Here is a 7500-nt window from a genome sequence, read left to right as displayed (position 1 = left end):
GTGCTCAGGCAAGGGTCAGACCACATCCTTCCTGGCAGCACCCAAAGCAACCAGGCCGCTCGCGTCTCTCGCCTTCATTTTTCGACACAAGCGCCTGAGGAGGGACGCCACCCCTCCCCTTTGCGTCAAGAGACCACCCCACCGGCCTCTGACTGATTCTTAGAACGGACGGAAAGAGTCGGGCAAGCCTGTCAAAGCTTTGAGCGAATGTCAAAAGCTTTAGACTTCCGCGAACTCTCCGGCTTGCACTGAGACGCGAGGTCGATGTGCTAAGCACCACGGGGCCCCTTTCGCCTGCAGGTCCCGAGCCGCCAACATGTTCTTCGTATCGTGTTCTCCAATCCTGGGTGACGGGCACCGCAGGGAGGCAGAGCCATCGCACTTGCCGGGTGGCAGAGGAAGGACCGGACTATGTACAATAGCGGCCAACGACTCCCAGAGCCGGTAGTGCGGCGTCTGCTCTCAGCCTAAGAGGCTTCTGGGAGTGCTCAGGCAAGGGTCAGCCTGCACCCTTGCTGGCAGCACCCAGGGGAACCAGGACGCTTGCATCTCTCGCCTTCATTTTCGACACAAGCGCCTGAGGAGGGACGCCACCCCTCCCCTTGCGTCAAGAGACCTCCCCACCGGCCTCTGACTGATTCTTAGAACGGACGGAAAGAGTCGGGCAAGCCTGTCAAAGCTTTGAGCGAATGTCAAAAGCTTTAGACTTCCGCGAACTCTCCGGCTTGCACTGAGACGCGAGGTCGATGTGCTAAGCACCACGGGGCCCCTTTCGCCTGCAGGTCCCGAGCCGCCAACATGTTCTTAGTATCGTGTTCTCCAAACCTGGGTGACGGGCACCGCAGGGAGGCAGAGCCATCGCACTTGCCGGGTGGCAGAGGAAGGACCGGACTATGTACAATAGCGGCCAACGACTCCCAGAGCCGGTAGTGCGGCGTCTGCTCTCAGCCTAAGAGGCTTCTGGGAGTGCTCAGGCAAGGGTCAGCCTGCACCCTTGCTGGCAGCACCCAGGGGAACCAGGACGCTTGCATCTCTCGCCTTCATTTTCGACACAAACGCCTGAGGAGGGAAGCCAACCCTCCGTGTGTCAAGAGACCGTCCCCGCCCCGGCCTCCGACTGATTCTTAGAACGGACGGAAAGAGTCAGGCAAGCCTGTTAAGACTTCCGCGAACTCTCCGGCTTGCACTGAGACGCGAGGTCGATGTGCTCAGCACCACGGGGCCCCTTTCGCCTGCAGGTCCCGAGCCGCCAACATGTTCTAAGTATCGTGTTCTCCAAACCTGGGTGACGGGCACCGCAGGGAGGCAGAGCCATCGCACTTGCCGGGTGGCAGAGGACGGACCGGACTATGTACAATAGCGGCCAACGACTCCCAGAGCCGGTAGTGCGGCGCCTGCTCTCAGCCTAAGAGGCTTTTGGGAGTGCTCAGGCAAGGGTCAGCCTGCACCCTTGCTGGCAGCACCCAGGGGAACCAGGACGCTTGCATCTCTCGCCTTCATTTTCGACACAAACGCCTGAGGAGGGAAGCCAACCCTCCGTGTGTCAAGAGACCGTCCCCGCCCCGGCCTCCGACTGATTCTTAGAACGGACGGAAAGAGTCAGGCAAGCCTGTTAAGACTTCCGCGAACTCTCCGGCTTGCACTGAGACGCGAGGTCGATGTGCTCAGCACCACGGGGCCCCCTTCGCCTGCAGGTCCCGAGCCGCCAACATGTTCTAAGTATCGTGTTCCCCAAACCTGGGTGACGAGCACCGCAGGGAGGCAGAGCCATCGCACTTGCCGGGTGGCAGAGGAAGGACCGGACTATGTACAATAGCGGCCAACGACTCCCAGAGCCGGTAGTGCGGCGCCTGCTCTCAGCTTAAGAGGCTTTTGGGAGTGCTCAGGCAAGGGTCAGCCTGCACCCTTGCTGGCAGCACCCAGGGGAACCAGGACGCTTGCATCTCTCGCCTTCATTTTCGACACAAACGCCTGAGGAGGGAAGCCAACCCTCCGTGTGTCAAGAGACCGTCCCCGCCCCGGCCTCCGACTGATTCTTAGAACGGACGGAAAGAGTCAGGCAAGCCTGTCAAAGATTTGAGCAGATGTCAAAATCTTTTAAGACTTCCGCGAACTCTCCGGCTTGCACTGAGACCCGAGGTCGATGTGCTCAGCACCACGGGGCCCCTTTCGCCTGCAGGTCCCGAGCCGCCAACATGTTCTAAGTATCGTGTTCCCCAAACCTGGGTGACGAGCACCGCAGGGCGGCAGAGCCATCGCACTTGCCGGGTGGCAGAGGAAGGACCGGACTATGTACAATAGCGGCCAACCACTCCCAGAGCCGGTAGTGCGGCGTGCGAGGTCTGCTCTCAGCGGAAGAGGGTTTTGGGAATGCTCAGGCAAGGGCCAGCCTGCACCCTTCCTGGCCGCTCCCACGGGAACCAGGCTACTTGCAATCCTTTCCCCCAATAGCAAGTGCCTTTTGGAGGGACGGCCGGAGTCAACGTGGGGTTTGCCCGCCCTCCAAAGTGTCAAGAGACCGCCGCACAGGCCTCTGACTGATTCTTAGAACAGGCAGCAAGAGTTGGGTAAGTCTGTCGAAAATTTGACAAAGTGTCAAAAATTAGACTTCCGAGAGCTCTTGGGCATGCACACAGGCCTGTCATTCAAGTGCTCTGCCCGCGGAACCGTTTTTCGGATGCCTTTCAAAGTGGTCCCGCGCCGCCATTTTGTTCTAAAAATCGTGTTCCCAGAAATCTCCGGGTACCCCGCCAACCTCACTGTGTCACAATGTCAAGTGGCACTGAATGGGTCTGAATTTCAAATTCGACTGCTTCGCTCTGGAACTCGAACCCGGCAAAACCGTTTGGATTTTTCCCGGTCCAGACTTCCGCGGCAGACAAAGTTAAAGTTTTCGGGCTGCAGACTCAAAACGACATCTGGCCAACCGCCGGGCTCAATTCGCCCAGTTCCTCCGGCACTTCGGAACTCATGTTCGGCATGAGTTTTTGAATCTTTCCCGATGCTTCGGCATTTTCCTCCGCTGACACTTAGAATATTTTTCACACTTGGCCGAAAATTTTTCTAAGTTTTTCTGGTTACTGATTTCTTCTTTTCGGGCATTTTTCTAAGTTTTCTTGGTTACTCATTTCTCATTTTCAAACATTTTTCTAAGTTTTTCTGGTTACTGATTTCTTCTTTTTGGGCATTTTTCTAAGTTTTCTTGGTTACTCATTTCTCATTTTCAAACATTTTTCTAAGTTGTTCTGGTTACTCATTTCTCATTTTCAAACATTTTTCTAAGTTTTTCTGGTTACTGATTTCTTCTTTTTGGGCATTTTTCTAAGTTTTCTTGGTTACTCATTTCTCATTTTCAAACATTTTTCTAAGTTTTTCTGGTTACTGATTTCTTCTTTTTGGGCATTTTTCTAAGTTTTCTTGGTTACTCATTTCTCATTTTCAAACATTTTTCTAAGTTTTTCTGGTTACTGATTTCTTCTTTTTGGGCATTTTTCTAAGTTTTCTTGGTTACTCATTTCTCATTTTCAAACATTTTTCTAAGTTTTTCTGGTTACTCATTTCTCATTTTCAAACATTTTTCTAAGTTTTTCTGGTTACTGATTTCTTCTTTTTGGGCATTTTTCTAAGTTTTCTTGGTTACTCATTTCTCATTTTCAAACATTTTTCTAAGTTTTTCTGGTTACTGATTTCTTCTTTTTGGGCATTTTTCTAAGTTTTCTTGGTTACTCATTTCTCATTTTCAAACATTTTTCTAAGTTTTTCTGGTTACTCATTTCTGCTTTTCCAACGTTTTACTAAGTTTTGCTGGTTACTGAGTTCACACTTTTAAACATTTTCGGGCATTTTTCTACGTTTTTCATGTTACTCATTTAGCACTTTCAGGCACTTTCCTATGCTTTCCTGCTTACTGATTTCACACTTTTAAGCATCTTCGGGCATGTTCCCTAAGTTTTGCAGTTCATTCGTTTGGGACAGTCAGGCAACTTTCCTAAGCTTTCCTGGTAACCGAATTCACATTGTTGAGAACTTTGGAACCCTTCCCTAAGCTGTGCTGGTTACTCACTTTACCTCTTCAGACACTTGCCCCCGTTGTGACAGAGACCACTTCCCGACTCGGGAAATGCACCAAATTCGGCCTGAACTCAGAGGGCAGTCCCCCCTCGAAGGCGTGGAAGTCGGCAGAATCGCCGGGTCAAATCCGGCTGAGCTACCCGGCTTGGAAGCCTCAAAGTCGGTATGAGCTGTCAGGTTCACTCCCATCCCCGTTTGGACCACTTCCCGACTCGGGAAATTCACCAAATTCGGCCTGAACTCAGAGGACAGTCCCCCCTCGAAGGCGTGACAGTCGGCAGAACCGCCGGATCAAATCCGGCTGAGCTACCCGGCCCCGAAGCCTCAAAGTCGGTAAGAGCTGTCAGGTTCTCTCCCATCCCCGTTTGGACCACTTCCCGACTCGGGAAATTCACCAAATTCGGCCTGAACTTATACAACAGTCCCCCCTCGAAGGCGTGACAGTCGGCAGAACCGCCGGATCAAATCCGGTTGAGCTACCCGGCTTGGAAGCCCCAAAGTCGGTAAGAGCTGTCAGGTTCACTCCCATCCCCGTTTGGACCACTTCCCGACTCGGGAAATTCACCAAATTCGGCCTGAACTTATACAACAGTCCCCCCTCGAAGGCGTGACAGTCGCTAGAACCGCCGGATCAAATCCGGTTGAGCTACCCGGCTTGGAAGCCCCAAAGTCGGTAAGAGCTGTCAGGTTCACTCCCATCCCCGTTTGGACCACTTCCCGACTTAGGAAATTCACCAAATTCGGCCTGAACTTAGAGGAGAGTCCCCGCTCGAAGGCGTGGAAGTCGGCAGAATCGCCGGGTCAAATCCGACTGAGCTACCCGGCCCCGAAGCCTCAATGTCGGTAAGAGCTGTCAGGTTCACTCCCATCCCCGTTTGGACCACTTCCCGACTCGGGAAATTCACCAAATTCGGCCTGAACTTAGACAACAGTCCCCCCTCGAAGCCGTGGCAGTCGCTAGAACCGCCGGATCAAATCCGGTTGAGCTACCCGGCTTGGAAGCCCCAAAGTCGGTATGAGCTGTCAGGTTCACTCCCATCCCCGTTTGGACCACTTCCCGACTTAGGAAAATCACCAAATTCGGCCTGAACTCAGAGGGCAGGCCCCCCTCGAAGGCCAGGCATTCGGCAGAACCGCCGGGTCAAATCCGACTGTGCTACCCGGCCCCAAAGCCTCAAAGTTGGTATGAGCAGTTAGGTTCACTCCCATCCCCGTTTGGACCACTTCCCGACTTAGGAAATTCACCAAATTCGGCCTGAACTTAGAGGAGAGTCCCCGCTCGAAGGCGTGGAAGTCGGCAGAAACGCCGGGTCAAATCCGACTGTGCTACCCGGCCCCGAAGCCTCAATGTCGGTAAGAGCTGTCAGGTTCACTCCCATCCCCGTTTGGACCACTTCCCGACTCGGGAAATTCACCAAATTCGGCCTGAACTTAGACAACAGTCCCCCCTCGAAGCCGTGGCAGTCGCTAGAACCGCCGGATCAAATCCGGTTGAGCTACCCGGCTTGGAAGCCCCAAAGTCGGTATGAGCTGTCAGGTTCACTCCCATCCCCGTTTGGACCACTTCCCGACTTAGGAAATTCACCAAATTCGGCCTGAACTCAGAGGGCAGGCCCCCCTCGAAGGCCAGGCATTCGGCAGAACCGCCGGGTCAAATCCGACTGTGCTACCCGGCCCCAAAGCCTCAAAGTTGGTATGAGCAGTTAGGTTCACTCCCAAACCCGTTGGGACCACTTCCCGACTTAGGAAATTCACCAAATTCGGCCTGAACTTAGACAACAGTCCCCCCTCGAAGGCGTGACAGTCGGTAGAACCGCCGGGTCAAATCCGGCTGAGCTACCCGATTTGGAAGCCTTCAACACAAAACCCATCCGGCAATGCCACTCAAAAAGGGCCCAAATTCAGAAACACCCCCTGCAATAGGTACCACTTCCTCGGAGACACTACCGGGACACGCTCCCCTCGGCGAAAATTAAGCCCCCACCACTAACTGAAGCCAACCGCAGCCCCAACTTCAACGGAGAAATCAGTAACCAATTCAAAAATGCACTTGGTTACTGATTTGTACTGCTTCAAAAATATTCTAAGTGTCGCTGGTTACTGATTTGTACTGCTTCAAAAATATTCTAAGTGTCAGTGGTTACTGATTTGTACTGCTCCAAAAATATTCTAAGTGTCAGTGGTTACTGATTTGTACTGCTTCAAAAAATATTCTAAGTGTCAGTGGTTACTGATTTGTACTGCTCCAAAAATATTCTAAGTGTCGCTGGTTACTGATTTGTACTGCTTCAAAAATATTCTAAGTGTCAGCGGTTACTGATTTGTACTGCTTCAAAAATATTCTAAGTGTCAGTGGTTACTGATTTGTACTGCTTCAAAAATATTCTAAGTGTCGCTGGTTACTGATTTGTACTGCTTCAAAAATATTCTAAGTGTCAGTGGTTACTGATTTGTACTGCTTCAAAAATATTCTAAGTGTCAGTGGTTACTGATTTGTACTGCTCCAAAAATATTCTAAGTGTCGCTGGTTACTGATTTGTACTGCTTCAAAAATATTCTAAGTGTCAGTGGTTACTGATTTGTACTGCTTCAAAAATATTCTAAGTGTCGCTGGTTACTGATTTGTACTGCTTCAAAAATATTCTAAGTGTCAGTGGTTACTGATTTGTACTGCTTCAAAAATATTCTAAGTGTCGCTGGTTACTGATTTGTACTGCTCCAAAAATATTCTAAGTGTCGCTGGTTACTGATTTGTACTGCTTCAAAAATATTCTAAGTGTCGCTGGTTACTGATTTGTACTGCTCCAAAAATATTCTAAGTGTCGCTGGTTACTGATTTGTACTGCTTCAAAAATATTCTAAGTGTCGCTGGTTACTGATTTGTACTGCTTCAAAAATATTCTAAGTGTCAGTGGTTACTGATTTGTACTGCTTCAAAAATATTCTAAGTGTCGCTGGTTACTGATTTGTACTGACTCAAAAATATTCTAAGTGGGGCTGGTTACTGATTTGTACTGCTCCAAAAATATTCTAAGTGTCGCTGGTTACTGATTTGTACTGCTTCAAAAATATTCTAAGTGTCAGCGGTTACTGATTTGTACTGCTTCAAAAATATTCTAAGTGTCAGTGGTTACTGATTTGTACTGCTTCAAAAATATTCTAAGTGTCGCTGGTTACTGATTTGTACTGCTTCAAAAATATTCTAAGTGTCAGTGGTTACTGATTTGTACTGCTCCAAAAATATTCTAAGTGTCGCTGGTTACTGATTTGTACTGCTTCAAAAATATTCTAAGTGTCAGCGGTTACTGATTTGTACTGCTTCAAAAATATTCTAAGTGTCAGTGGTTACTGATTTGTACTGCTTCAAAAATATTCTAAGTGTCGCTGGTTACTGATTTGTACTGCTTCAAAAATATTCTAAGTGTCAGT

This window comes from Hemiscyllium ocellatum (assembly GCF_020745735.1).
Source record: "Hemiscyllium ocellatum isolate sHemOce1 chromosome 15 unlocalized genomic scaffold, sHemOce1.pat.X.cur. SUPER_15_unloc_12, whole genome shotgun sequence".
Taxonomy (NCBI): domain Eukaryota; kingdom Metazoa; phylum Chordata; class Chondrichthyes; order Orectolobiformes; family Hemiscylliidae; genus Hemiscyllium; species Hemiscyllium ocellatum.
This window is presented reverse-complemented; position numbering follows the sequence as displayed.